This window comes from Vulpes vulpes, chromosome 1 (assembly GCF_048418805.1).
Source record: "Vulpes vulpes isolate BD-2025 chromosome 1, VulVul3, whole genome shotgun sequence".
Lineage (NCBI taxonomy): Eukaryota > Metazoa > Chordata > Mammalia > Carnivora > Canidae > Vulpes > Vulpes vulpes.
In genome coordinates this window covers 103,974,140-103,989,718 of record NC_132780.1, presented here as the reverse complement: position 1 = coordinate 103,989,718, position 15,579 = coordinate 103,974,140, and the positions used below count along the sequence as shown (strand labels likewise).

The window sequence follows — 15,579 nt, the reverse complement described above, 5'->3', positions numbered from 1 at the left end:
AGTAATGGCAGTTAAATTTACTGAATGTTTTCTGTCAAACACTGTACTAAGCATATGAAATGAATTATCTCATTTAATCCTCATAACATCTTTTGAAAGTAGGTACTGTTATTGTCCCACAGAATATTCAGATAATCAAACTGAACCTTGAAGACACTATGTCACTTTCCCAAAGTTACACTGCTAGGAAGCATAGGGAAGAATTAGGGTTCAGGTCTCTTTGACTCTCCAATCTGAGCTCTTAACTCTTCTCCAATGGTTCAGAAAATTGAGTAAGTTATCATTAGAGTTGCCAGGGAACTATTTAAAAGTGCAGATTTCTGGGCCCAACCTCAAACATACTGAATCACAATCTCCAACTGTTGTATTTGAAGGTAGGAACACAATGGTATCTCAAATATGGTTCAAATGTTCTTTTAAGATGCCAAGAGAATCTGAGTGAAGCCAGTTGTCACATAGTTGTCTAAGTCAAATCATTTGCTTCAAATAGAAAATAGCATCTCTTTTTCCATGTGAGCCTCTTCTCATTGTATAGCAGTCAGAAGGGGTGTGCTAAAAGGTCAAATGAGGTCATGGTCACACTATGTCAGTAATTAGTACCAAGATACCCAGGTGTATGAGCAGTGTTACAGAAGATAAAAGTGATACAGCACAGCCAATCTGCTGAGTCAGAACTGCTGAGTCAGAACCTCACTGAAGAGAAGGCACAGAACCAATGTGGAGAGAGAACGTCTCAGGCTGCACTCATTGCATGACCAGATCAGCATTTCTTAATATTAAATGTATAGTTTTAGCTTCTGAAAAGTTTACTTGTCATTGGGTTTATTTATTCATTTATTTCAAAATGCTTACCAAGTGCCTACCACATGCAAAGCAGTGGACCAAAAAATGTTCCTTGTCCTCAGGAGCAGAAAAACATTCAGACAGTAGGAAATAAAAAAGGTGAATACTAATTAGGGGATGAGGAATGGCTTGAAGGAAAACAGTAGTATCTGAATTCCTTTATTATTTAAATAATTTAAAAAATATTTTATTTATTTCAGAGACAGTGAATGGGGAGGAGAATCAGAGGGAAAGAGCGAGAGAAGCAGACTCTCAACAGGGAGCCCGATGTGGGGCTCCACCCAGGACCCTGAGATCATGCATGACCTGAGCTAAAGCCAGATGCTTAACCAACTGAGCCACTCAGGAGCCCCTATTTAAATAATTTTAAATATTACTTTTATAAACTTAAATAAGAGCTCTGTTCCATGGGATCATTATGAGTACTGTCTTCACCAACATGATCAGATCTGAAATTCTATTATGTCTATGTTACAGTACATAGAGGGTGGAGGGAGGGTAAAATACATGAAAGATCTCTTGTTTTCAAGTTGGAGATGACCATCTCTTCTATTTATATTTTATTGATCCAATCCAAACATCCAATTGATGTTTTTTTTTTAATTTTTATTTATTTATTTATTTATTTATTTATTTATTTATTTATTTATTTATTTATTTATGATAGTCACAGAGAGAGAGAGAGAGAGGCAGAGACACAGGCAGAGGGAGAAGCAGGCTCCATGCACCGGGACCCCGATGTGGGATTCGATCCCGGGTCTCCAGGATCGCGCCCTGGGCCAAAGGCAGGCGCCGAACCGCTGCGCCACCCAGGGATCCCCAATTGATGTTTTAAAGACAACTAACAGCCTGCCACAATCAGAAAAAACCACTTAACCTCTCTGAGCCTCAGTTTATCTTCACAATCTTTTTTTTTTTTTAAGATTTTATTTATTCATGAGAGAGAGAGAGAGAGAGAGAGAGAGAGGTAGAGACACAGTCAGAGGGAGAAGCAGGATCCATGCAGGGAGCCCGAGGTGGGACTTGATCTCAGGTCCCCAGGATCATGCCCTGGGCTGAAGGCGGCGCTAAACTGCTGAGCCACCCAGGCTGCCCTTATCTTCACAATCTTGAAGAAGGTAAAGATTTCTAGAAAAGGATAGAAAAAGTGACAATCATAAAAGATTAATAAACTATACCTTATTTAAAAATTTTTAAAAGATTTTATTTATTTATTCATGATAGACATAGAAAGAGAGAGGGGGGGGCAGAGACACAGGCGGAAGGAGAAGCAGGCTCCATGCTGGGAGCCCGACGTGGGACTTGATCCCGGATCTCCAGGATCACGCCCTGGGCCAAAGGCAGGCACTAAACCGCTGAGCCACCCAGGGATCCCCTTATTAAAATTAATAACTTGGGCAGCCCCGGTGGCTCAGTGCTTTGGCGCTGCCTTCAGGCCAGGGCATGATCCTGGAGACCCGGAATCGAGTCCCACGTCGGGCTCCCGGCATGGAGCCTGCTTCTCCCTCTGCCTGTCTCTCTGCCTCTCTCATGAATAAATAAATAAAATCTTTAAAAAAATTAATAACTTCTGTTATTCAAAATGCAACAATAATCAGGATGAAAGGCAAGCCACAGATTGGAGGAAAATTTGTGTATTTGTATAACCAACAAAGATCAACATTCAGAATATATAAAGAACTCTGAATCAATTAAAGAAAAAAAAACACTGATAACACAATATAAAAAAAAAGACTTAAGAGACATTTCATGAAAGAGGATATCCAAATAAGCACCTGAAAAGTTCAATGTTATTAATCATCAGACAAATGCAAATTATTTTTTTAAACATTTTTTTTAATTTTTATTTATTTATGATAGTCACAGAGAGAGAGAGAGAGAGAGGCAGAGACACAGGCAGAGGGAGGAGCAGGCTCCACGCACCGGGAGCCCGACGTGGGTTTCGATTCCGGATCTCCAGGATCGCGCCCTGGGCCAAAGGCAGGCGCCAAACCGCTGTGCCACCCAGGGATCCCGACAAATGCAAATTAAAACTATAATGAGATACCACTATAGCCCTACCACAAAGGCTAAAACTAAAAGGACAAAATCAAGTGTTGGGGATCCCTGGGTGGCGCAGTGGTTTGGCGCCTGCCTTTGGCCCAGGGCGCGATCCTGGAGATCCGGAATTGAAACCCACGTCGGGCTTCCGGTGCATGGAGCCTGCTCCTCCATCTGCCTGTGTCTCTGCCTCTCTCTCTCTCTGTGTGACATAAATTATTTTATTTATGGTAATAGAGGTCAAAATGATGGTTGCCTCCTAGGAAGAAAGTGGATATCAATAGGAAGGTGGCACAAAGGAGGTCTGCTAGGAAGTTGGACATATTCTATATTTTGGTCTGGATAGAGTTTACACAGGTATATACATATGTAAAAACTCATCAATCTGTGGGCTTAATATTTGTGCACATTACTAAATATAAATTACACCTGAATGAAAGAGAAAAATGGAAAAATAATGCTTATAAATTGTAAAATGAAGTATGTTACACAATCTGAAGATGCAAGAGGTAGAAATGATTGGACTCAGTAACTTTTACAAACCTTAGTGACAAGAAGATCGCTCTTAATAACAGCAACTGAAAGGCTGGGAGAGGTGACTTTGGAATGCTATAATTGAGAAACTGGTGAGACATCTAGGAGTAACAGTAAGATGGAGGTAGACAGAAGTCACGCAAGCAGTGGCTAATGATAAAGATGTGGGAGTTTTAGTGTAAAGAGGAAAGTTGAAATAGTAGGCATAGATTAGAGTCCTAAGGAGGAAACTGTATAGAAAGCAAAGGGTTGGATTGTCCCAGCAAATGCCTACATTTAGAGAATAAGGAGGATAAGCTATCAAGGAAGTTAGAAAAGAAGATATAGAAAAATAATTTGGGAGAGCCCAGTGTCTTAGAAGCCAAAGGAAAAATTTCAGGGAGTGGGTAAGCAGTTAACTGTGTTAACTGGCATAGGAAAGTAGGAGAGGATGAAGTAGCAGAGGATACAACCTGTTAGATCTGATGAAGTAGTCACCAATGACATCTGAGAGAACAATTCCATCAGAATGGCAGGTGCTGAAACCAAATTTCAAGGATCCAAAGAGGGTGGTGAGCACTGAGTGTAGTTAATATTTTTTCAAGAAGCCTGTCAGGGACTGGAAGGGAAGAGGGAGGCGGGTCACTTGTAGAAATAATGACATTGAGGGAAAAGAGGCAAATGAGACTCAGGATGCTGGAGTAACAGAGGACAAGTACTGCCAAATTCCAAAGAAGAAAGTGGGCATGGGAGGCAAGGAAGAGGTAGTCACTACAGTGATGGGAGTTAAAATAAGCCTGAATTTCAGGTTGACTGAGAAGCAATGAGCAGCCATTATAAAGGGGGAGGGGAGATGGGAATGCAAAAGAAAAGTAAGGAAAACTTTTAGGCTTCTAAAGTTTGGAATAGAAAGATGTCAAACTAACAAAAATTAATGTTCGGAAGGCTCTTTGACTTCATTTTAACGGAAAATCCTAGTTTAAAGGAGCACATTAAACATATTTTTCAAAGACCCTACTTTAATTTGGTTTCTGAAAAAAAGTGCCAAAAAACCTGCCTTGATAGAAACTGAATAAATTTTTTACCAGGCAGGCTCTCCTACTTAAAGTACAGTACAAATACTTGATTGGAAAGCAGTTTTTCTCTCTACTGAAAGATCCACTCCAAGATTAGGAACAAAATACTAACAAATGATGGAAATAACAAAATAAGCACATTGTAATGGTGAAACAATCTGGTCTATGGTCCTTACAGACCTTTGTTTATATTGAGAATAAAAACCACACATTAAGAGTAACAATAACAAAAACATTCATCACACTCACTGCTGCCAGAAATGTAGAGTAGTTGTCTGAAAACTGGGCAACTTAAACCAGGTAAATGAATTAAGGCCCACTCACAGATTCTGAAGTAGGAGCATTTATTTGGAAAAACAAGATGCATATCTCAATAGTTACTTTTCCCCGCCAAAGATCTTGCTTAACTCAATTAGCTTGGGCTTGTTTCTATTTCTTGAAGCCATACTTTTCTATTACTAAATGAAGAGTTTTTCATTTAGGACAAATTAGCACAAGTAAATGAAGCAGCAGGGGACTATAGTTTTATCCTTATTTCATTATTTCAGCCTGGGAAATAAGAAAGAAGCATTGCATAGTTTTCTGTGTGAAGCATCTTAGTAAAAAGAGAAACAAATACTTTTTTGAGTCAGGTCACTGAAGCAACCAAACCAGGGTCTCTGTCTCTGAGGGTGGCAGCCAAGAAGGCCATGTAGGGGCCTGTGAAGATACAACCGTAAAAGATAAATTTCATTTAATAGTCAATTTTGGATTTCTTCCATAAGTCTATCAAATTCTCTAAGCCTGTTTCTTTTATAGCCTACCCAAACAATATGGCAAATGCTTTAAAACAATCACATGTGTACACACACACACACACACACACATTGAGTTTGTTATATGCCAGCCACTGTTTTAAGTGTTTTTCACATAATCCTTAATTCTCATAACACTCCTATAAAATAGGTACTATTCTTAGCAGCATTTAACAGATGAATGAACTGAAGCTGGGGAAGATAAATAAGGTACTTAAGGACACATGGCTAGAAACGGGCAGAGGGGTGAACAGAACATAGCAGTTTGACCACTTGTCTATATGTACTCTTAACTCTAAAGTGATACAGCCTCTAGTGTATTGCTCATCGAGAACAGGCACTTCCTTCAAGGCTCTGATTCTAACAATTCTAAGTTTAGATGAACATGAATGTGTTTGCCCTGCCACACTACTTATGATTTTAATATATCCTTCCTTCCACTTTAATGGTTACAATTAATTTTTTATTGTCTTCCAATGGAAGTCATCTCATTATCATTTTATTTGCACTATGTGAAAACTTCAACTTTGGTAATAACCTTTAGTTATTATCTTTTTCAAGACAGGTAACTAACCATTTGCTTCAACGTGGATGGAACTGGAGGGTATTATGCTGAGTGAAATAAGTCAATCAGAGAAGGACAAACATTATATGGTCTCATTCATTTGGGGAATATAAAGGATAGTGAAAGGGAATAAAGGGGAAAGGAGAAAAAATGAGTGGGAAATATCAGAAAGGGAGACAGAACATGAGAGACTCCTAACTCTGGGAAACGAACTAGGGGTGGTGGAAGGGGAGGTGGGAGGTGGGTGGGGGTGACTGGGTGACGGGCACTAAGGGGGGCACTTGACGGGATGAGCACTGGGTGTTATTCTATATGTTGGCAAATTGAACACCAATAAAAAATAAATTTATGACAAAAAAAGACATTAAAAAGTGACGGTCATTCAGAAAGAAAAAAAAAGACAGGTAACTAGACTGGCAGAAAACATAAAATGTGGATATACTACATTTTTAATCAAAAATAAGATCATACTACTAACTTAGCTTATTTTCATTACCTTTCCATGTCCTTTCATGGAACTGCACCTGGAGAAATTGATTCCTTTTTTTCTTTTTTGGGGATGAGGAGAGAGAGAGTGCCAATAAGTTGGGGGGCAGTGAGGTGCAGAGGAAGAGGGAGAGAGAGCATCTTCAGCAGGCTTCATTCATGCCCTGCAAAGAGCTCAATGTGGGGCTCGACTCACAACCCTGATCACAACCCGAGCAGAAATCAAGAGTCAACACTTAATGAACTGAGTCACCCAAATACCCCATGAAGAAATTGATTCTTGAAGAATTTCTTCATAGCATAAGCAATGAGTAGAACATCTGTTCAATTCAACAAATATCTATTGAGTACCTACTCTTTCCTAGGTGTGCTGTATGTGATATAGTCATGAGTGGCCCCATACTTTTGGTTGTCAGGAGACCATGTACCCAACTGCCTACTAAAAAAGTGCCACATGATATTATGAATATTTGGTTACTAATATTAAGAGTTAATTATACTGATGAAAGTTTTATTTTTAAAGTAGACTCCATGCCTAGTGTCAAGCCCAATGTAGGACTTGAACTCATGAACTTGAGATTGACACCTGAGCTGAAATCAAGAGTTGGGACACTTAATTGGAGGAGCCACCCAGGTGTCCCAATAAAAGTGTTTCTTAAAAACATCAAAGCCAAAAAAAAAAAAAAAATACCTAACATTGTAAATCTCATTACTCAGGAGGTCAGTGAAAGTAAGCCAGTCATTTAAATATTTTGCTCCTGAAAAATAAAATGTAGTTAGCCTAACACTAATTTTAAAAAGGCCTAATATATACCAGCAGCCAGACCATAGGTAATTAAAAGCTACTGTTTTTATTATTGGTAACATGATCATCAATAACACATATATTTTGTGTATCTGTTATATGTAAAACACTATGCTGAGCTCTACTTGGGACAAGATATATGGCACTACTTACAAAGAAACAAATATATAAATCTTAATATATATATATATATATAATAACTATTCTTTAGTTTGTTGGAATCTGTGCTATTTGTCAACAATATAATACAGACAAAAATATCTTATCCATTAGGCATATTCCATCCAAAGTTTAACAAAGAAAAAAATCACTTGGCGGAGAGTAGAGTTAACATAAATTGTTTATCAAAAAGACTAAGCTTTGTTTGACTATTTAACTTTAGAATATACACCACTGGTACTGAAGCAGCATAAACTATGTAGTACCACTGTCAGCACAAATCACAGCTCTTGATGTGCAGTGAGTTTTCCCAAAGAACTCTGGCTAATAGCCAAGCAAAAGTACATAATTTAAAACACTCAATCAGTTTCATTCTGAGGCATTTTGTTTAGTGTTTAATAGCTTCCCCAGAGACAGGCAAATTACAAAAGCGCATTGTTTTGACATGAGCTAAAATGAGTCATCGTTCGTCACTACATTTTTGAGGATTTGGCATTAATCTTCTGAGACGATAAACCATAAACATTTGAAATAAATATCAATTTTCCTAAACAGATTAGTAAAGTCAGGCTACGCTTCTCACTGGAGCAATGAGCTCGTAACCCTAAAGGAAAGCACTATCCTAGTCCCACTTGTAGCCATTTTCTTTTTCCAGATAGATTTCCTTAGAATTTTCAATGGCCATTTAAGGCCCCAAGATTAAAGCAATGTCAAAATTTACTTGATTTTTTTTTTTAAACAAATTAAAAGGATAGTCTACACAACTTAAACCCTCAGTAAATTCTGAATCCCCTGTCCCCTGGTATTTTCAACCATTTCCAACCGGTATTCTTTGCATGCAAAGGAAGCAATTTTCAACAAGAAACAATGCAAACTGGCTTGAGTTTCAGATCCTGGATACTCAAGGATCCAGATTCTACTACCTTCATGCCCTGACCCCTCAAGTGTGTACTAGGGCCCACACCAATTTTCCTTTAGACCAGTGGACTAAAACTGTGCTAAATATTAGAATCACCAGGAGTACTTTTAAAATTCTGATACTCAGTGTGCATCAATTAAGTGCATCTCTAAGACTCAAAAGTACTGAAAGCCCCCAGGTAGTTCTTCTAATCTGCAGCCCAGTTAAGAGTATCAATGAACTGAGTCACCCAACTTTGAATTATGTTGACTATAGAATTAAAATTAAAATAATTAGAAGTTATTGTATATAAAGGTTTTAGGTGTTTGTGAAATCTATGTGGTAGCCATTATGATACACTGCTGTTGCTTTTTTTCTAGCAGTTCACCCAACTTTCAGGGACTTTCATGAGAGAGCAGAAAGAGGAAGGACTAGGCAACTGACTAGCACTTTTGGTACTTTATGGTTATTCTGATGAGCATTAAGTGGGGAAAAAAAGATTGGACTAAATACCTATTATGAAATTATAACTTGTTTATAACAAAGACTTAAAAGCATAGATTCTGGAGCCAAAGTTCCTGGATTTGAATCCTGGTTATTTATAATCTCAGACTCAGTTTCTTCATCTATTCAATGAGGATAATAGTAGTATCTACCTTATAGATTGCTCTAAAGATTAAATGAATTAATCTATGTACATATAAAGTGTTTAGAATAGTATTTTACTCACAGTAAGTGCCAGGTATAATATGAATGGTTATTAATATCCTCATTATCAATACCTTTGTTATTCACACCTCACTAACAAAGAGTTAAATTATCTCTCTTAAATCTAACAACTGAATGGCTTTGATTCCAGAATTTAGTCATGAATTTTAAGAATGACATCACCATTATATGTGTATATTTTCATCCATTAATTCTCTAAATATTTACTGAGTATCTACTGTATGCCAATGCTGTTCTAGATGGGTATTACATTCTAAATTTTCAAAAAGCTTTCAGGCACATTTACATTTATTTCATCCTAAAATACTGCTGATTTGGTTCTGACTATAGAATTAGAGTCTTTCTTTCTTTCTTTCTTTCTTTCTTTCTTTCTTTCTTTCTCTCTCTCTCTCTCTCTCTCTCTTTCTTTCTTTCTTTCTTTCTGCTGATTTGGATGCCTTTTCTTTCTGTTCTTTTTTCTTTTTTAATTTTTATTTAGGGATGCCTGGGTAGCTCAGCAGTTGAGCTTCTCCCTTCAGCTCAGAGTGTGGTCCCGGGTCTGGGGATGGAGTCCCACATTGGGTTCCCCACGGGGAGCCTCCTTTTCCCTCTACCTATGTCTCTGCCTCTCTCTCTGTGTCTCTCATGAATAAATAAAATCTTTAAAAATTTTTATTTAAGTTCAATTTGCCAACATATAGAACACCCAGGAATTAGAGGATTTCAAAGATCTAATACAACTAGGACACCATAGATGGTATCTTAGAAATGCATAATGAGAGCTAAGTAGTTGAATCCTTTGTGTAGGTGCTTCTTTAAGTACTTAATGGCCATAACTCTAATACAACAACTGAATGAGGAGGTACTCCCATTTAATTCCGTTTTATAGATGAGGAAACAGAGGCACAAAGAGGTTACATAACTGGTAAATGGAGAAATAAAGACCAAATGCGGGGAGTCTGACTCCACAACCTTGCTTATCATTCCTGGGATGTTAATGTGCATTAGTCAAAGATGTCCTGAAGGTGGACATAGTGGAGTCACATTCAAGACAGAGGTGGGCGTCCAAAATGTTCATTTTAACAATTTCAGAAACAATTTCAGGAATTTCAGGTGCAGGAGCAGTGTACCTTTAGTATTATTCCTCACACTTTATCTTCAGAAATATTTTGTTGAGGAATGCAATAGGGGCTAGGAAACTGCTAGAAAAAAAGCAACAGCAGTAAATCATAATGGCTACCACACAGATTTCACAAACACCTAAAACCTTTATATACAATAACTTCTAATTATTTTAATTTTAATTCTATAGTCAACATAATTCATGGACAACTTCTTTGTATAAAGAATTAGGTGGAATATTTTCGATATGATCTCAAAATATATGATTTCCATTTTTTATCTAGTGCAATAGTAATTCTCATTAAAGCTAAAAGGATGTATCATGGCAAAAATGTCCAAAACACCTGCAACGTAAAATAATTTGCCAGCAGTCTGCTTTTGAAAACTATAATCAAATGTTATGTTCAAAATAAAATTGAACAGGGGCACTTGCGTAGCTCAGATGGTTAAGTGTCCAACCTTTGGTTTTGGTTCAGGTCATGATCTCAGGGTCCTGGGATTGAGCCCAGCATTGAATTCTGTGCTCAGTGGGGAATCTTCTTAAGATTTTCTCTCTCCCTCCCTCTCTCTCCCTCTGGCCCTTCCTCCACTTGCATGCTCTCTTTCTCTAAAGTAAATAAATAAATCTTTAAAGCAAAATAAAATAAAATTGAACAGACTTTTTATATGCTCAAAATAAAGATCAACAAATACCAGAAACTATTTTCTCTTAACATACTATTTTAAGATGGGAAAAAAATGAGTTCCTCTAAATAAATGCACACATAAAATCTCCATCTAACAGAATCAAAACACATCTATTGTAGCTATCTCTTAGGCTTTAAATAAAAGGTGTAATTACATTTTTTCTCTTTGTGTGTTCAGCCGTTCTCAGGTGATCTGAAATTCCAACAGAAATCAGATTCATTTTAATATTAATACTCATAATAGAGTAGCTTGAAATATACCTAAACTTCAATGAGAGTTTCAGACTCCAAGATTCAGACTCAGTGTTTGTGGGATATTTCTCACTGAATTTCACCTTCTGATATTCTTGTGTATAGACCAAGACACATTAAAGTAAACAAAAAACTACTAGGATGATGCGAAAAAGGTACACACATTTTTTTTTAAGATTTTATTTATTTATTCATGAGAGAGAGAGAGGGAGCGAGAGGCAGAGACACAGGCAGAGGGAGAAGCAGGCTCCATGCAGGGAGCCTGATGGGGGACTTGATCCCGAGTCCCCAGGATCACGCCCTGGGCTGTAGGCGGTGCTAAACTGCTGAGCCACCGGGGCTGCCGGGTACACACATTTTTATGTGTAAGTGTATGAATGTCAAAAATTCATCTATTAGGGGGCAGCCCGGTGGCTCAGTGGTTTAGTGCTGCCTTCGGCACAGGGCATGATCCTGAAGACCCAGGACTGAGTCCCATGTCAGGCTCCCTGCTTGGAGCCTGCTTCTCTCTCTCTCTCTCTCTCTCTCTCTCTCTCTCTCTCATGAATAAATAAATAACACCTTAAAAAACATTCATCTGTTAGAAATTTATCACTACAAAAGAAAAATTTTGTTAGTTGACCTTTCTAGGTTTCTATTTTTAAAAGAAAAGATTTTGGAAAAGATGAGATTAGACATAAAGAATCAGAGCAAACATAACCCCTGGGCATTGTGTAATTCCATGTGGAACAATTTATTTGAAATATTTTTCACTCCATATACCCACAACACACCTCTAAAAATAAATGTTATGGATAATATAGAAATACAGCTACTTTTTTTTTAAGATTTTATTTATTTATTCATGAGAGACACAAAGAGAGAGATGCAGAGACACAGGCAGAGGGAGAAACAAGCTCCATGCAGGGAGCCCCATGTGGGACTTGATCCCGGGTCAGGGGGATCCTGATCCTGATCCTAGGATCAGGCCCTGGACTGAAGGTGGTGCTAAACCTCTGAGCCACCCGGGCTGCCCCAAAATACAGCTACTTTTTAACAATCTTTTTAAACCCTCAAAATATGCAACAGAAATAATGTATCACATCTAAACTCTCAAATAAGCAATATTTAAGCCAAGACTTCTTTTTGAGAGTCTGATAAACTAGACGAAGTCTATTTAAAATATATTTTGAGGGGATCCCTGGGTACCTCAGTGGTTTAGCACCTGCCTTCGGCCCAGGGCATGATCCTGGAGACCCAGGATTGAGTCCCACGTCGGGCTCCCTGCATGGAGTCTGTTTCTCCCTCTGCCTGTGTCTCTGCCTCTCTCTCTCTCTCTCTCTGTGTCTTTCATGAATAAATAAATTTAGAAAAAACACATTTTGATGGCTAATTCAAGAAATTAAAAAAAACCCATCCCCGAATATTGAATCTAAGATTAGTATGAAGAACCCATATAGGAGGTAGGATATGTTTTCTTAATACAGTCAGCTCTCAATTATTCAAGGTGGTTAGAGACAAGGAAAACTTCATTTAGTCATGAACACTGTATATTTATATGGCAATGTTTTGCCACATGCACTTAAGCAGAATGCTTTGACATGCTATGGTGGTGGTGGGGGGAGTGCTCTCTTACAGAATTCTCCTATAATCCTCACCACTCACTCCTGATATCCTCTTTCTGGGCAAGTTAGAATAAGAGAAAGTGATATGCCAGGTAAAAAGAAAACTAAATATAATCAGTTTAGAACCTCACTGCTTCCGATTAGTCTCAGAAACTAAACTTTGTTTTTCTATTTTCACTATTCTAAATTTCCCCTCAAATAGAGCGTGTTACTTCAGTACTCCACCAAAAGGCATCCATCCATTGTCTTGGCAATAATATAAATCTTCAGATAACACAAATTATTCAAGATCTGAAAACACAAACAAACAATAAAAAAAAAACAAGTACAGAAAATTCAAAATTTGGTTTAGGCAAATTAACACAAATTAGTTGATATATATAAAAATTGTGGCAACTTGTGGTTGCCTTTTGTCTGCTTTGTTCTGAACTCTATCTATTACCAAAGGTATAGAACAGTGGTCAGCAGGGGATCCCTGAGTGGCTCAGCGGTTTAGGGCCTGCCATCGCCTCGGGGAGTAGTCCTCCAGTCCTGGGATTGAGTCCCACATCAGGCTCCCTGCATGGAGCCTGCTTCTTCCTCTTCTGCCTGTGTCTCTGCCTCCCCCCCCCCCCATGTCATGAATAAATAAATAGCATCTTAAAAAAAAAAAAAAAAAGAACAGTGGTCAGCAAATTTTTTTCAATAAAGTACCAGGTGGTAAATATTTTAGGCTTTGCATGCCAGATGGTCTTGTTGCAACTACTCAATTCTGGTGTTGGAACAGGAAAGCAGCCAGGTAATAAGTAAACAAATAGATATCGCTTGTCCCAATAAAATCTTATGGACACTTAAAATTTAAGTTTTATGTAATTTTCACATATCATGGAATATTATTATTTTGACATTTTCAACTTTATAAAATTGTAAAAACCATTCTTAGCTTGAGAATGTTGCAAAAATTGGTAGTGGGCAGGCTGTAAAACTTAGTCATGCCTTTTCCCTGCCACGCCCTGCTTTATTTTACATGTAAATATACAGTTGATCCTTGAACAACTTGTGTTTAAACTGTGCAAGTCCACTTATAATGTAGAACTTTTCCCCCAATAAATACAGTATGCTACTACAAAATATATTTTCTCTTCCTTATGATTTTCTTAATACTTTTTTCTAGCTTACTTTATTGTAAGAATACAGTATATAATACATATAACATAAAAAAGTGTTAATCACTGTTTATGTTATCAGTAGGGTTTCCTGTCAACAACAGACTGTTAGCAATTAAATTTTGGGGAAGTCACAGTTATGTGTGGATTTCTGATTGTGTAGGGGATGAGTGCCCCTAGCCCTTGCCTTGTTCAAGGGTCAACTGTATGCAGAAATTTCTAACTACAAATAAAATACTGTGTTTAGATTACCTTCTTAGATACCCATTTTTAAAGCATGAGACCAGATGTAAAAAATCATACCAATTACACCAGTCATAGTAAAGCTGGATATTGTAAGAGAAGATAAAGTACAGTCAGGTTTGGTAGAACTGACACATTTAAATAATTTTTATAGATATATACATATTAACGTCCTTTGTTCATGCTAACATTATTCACTGTCCAGTCCCAAATCAATAATAACACCAATTGATTTTTCTTAAAAATCAGAACAAAAGTCTTATTAAGCAGTTAACGGAATCTTAGAAACAAAGGCTGATGATATTGTTATAATCATTTCTGAGCAAATAAAACAAAATTTGTTCTAAGAAACAAATTATGCTAACACTTTTCTGTGATATAACAATAGGCCATAATTAAATTTTAAACACTGCAAACACATTTCCTAACTAATAGCCTTAACTAATAGCCTTGTATGACATACAACTGGAAACAGGCTTCAGTGCACTAGTATACATTAATATTTTTCTTTTAAGAAAATTATTTTTCCGAAGTAAATCATTGTGCTGGGGCACCTGGGTGGCTCAGTCAGTTATGCATCTGACATGGCTGAGGTCATGATCTCAGGGTCCTAGGACTGTGCCCCACCTCAGGCTCCCCACTCAGTGGGGGGTCTGCTTCTCCCTTTCCCCCTGCCCCCTCCCTGCTTGTGCTCATGCGCTCTCTCTCTCTCTCTCTCAAATAAATAAATTCTCAAAAAAAAAAAAAAAAGTAAATCATTGTGCTTTCACATCATGTAACAAAACAAACATGTGCCCTTTAAGGTGACTTTTGGAATCTCAACCCATTGAGCAAAGATTTAGTTACTATCACAACTAAATGAATCATAAACATTGTCACTGCAGAATTATTTAAAAGAAGAGCATGCTTGAAAACAGTATTTGGGACCCATTCCTCTGTTCTTAGCCCTTCAGCGTGATTGTTCTTAAGTGTTTCCTCCCTTTTTTGTTTTTACTACTTTAATAAAGGGTCCCATTTCCTGACTAGGTTCTGTCTTTCCCCTTTGAGAACCCTTCTCTCAAGACTTCTGTATCGAGCTTTAATAGCTTAATGTGACAGCCATTCATGAAAAAGCAAAACAAAACAAATCTAGAAAATATATACATTCCACACGCAGAAATGCTGTACTAATGGGGCATGCAGACTTTTTAAAGTAAAACAGCCCTTCTATGGAAGACCATATCAATTATGTGGCTAACATTAGGGCAACAAATTTTCCCTTGCCTTCCTATTGCCATATGCCTGTCATTTTCTCCCTATAGTTTCCATTCACTGTTTCAAACATATGTTGCCACTTATTTGCCAGGAAAGAATCTCTGAACTACCCTTTATGTATGATGAAATGGCAGACGGAATGGAGCCAGAGAGAGCACCATTAGCAGTTATTCACACTTCTGTTTTCTCTTAACTTCCTTTACTCTAAAGTGTATTTCTCATATGCTGGGAGGGATGTGTAATCATAAAGACATCTGTGACTCACGCTTTAGAATACAGAACCACAACAATTACCTACAGAAGCAAATGGTTCTCTCTTCCACTGAGCCGCATATCTCCTCTCCAAAAAGCGTATCTTCACAGCTTAAAGTTTGGTCAAACATAGG

The 15,579-nt window shown here is 37.6% G+C and overlaps 2 protein-coding genes across 6 annotated transcripts in view; one reads left to right on the top strand and one right to left on the bottom strand.

Moving 5' to 3' along the window:
- Nucleotides 1-15,579, bottom strand: part of CMSS1 (cms1 ribosomal small subunit homolog) — a 383,859-nt gene that overhangs the window by 288,870 nt on the left and 79,410 nt on the right. The gene's annotated exons all lie outside the window — the stretch shown is intronic.
- Nucleotides 1-15,579, top strand: part of FILIP1L (filamin A interacting protein 1 like) — a 296,680-nt gene that overhangs the window by 208,681 nt on the left and 72,420 nt on the right. The window lies entirely within an intron of this gene.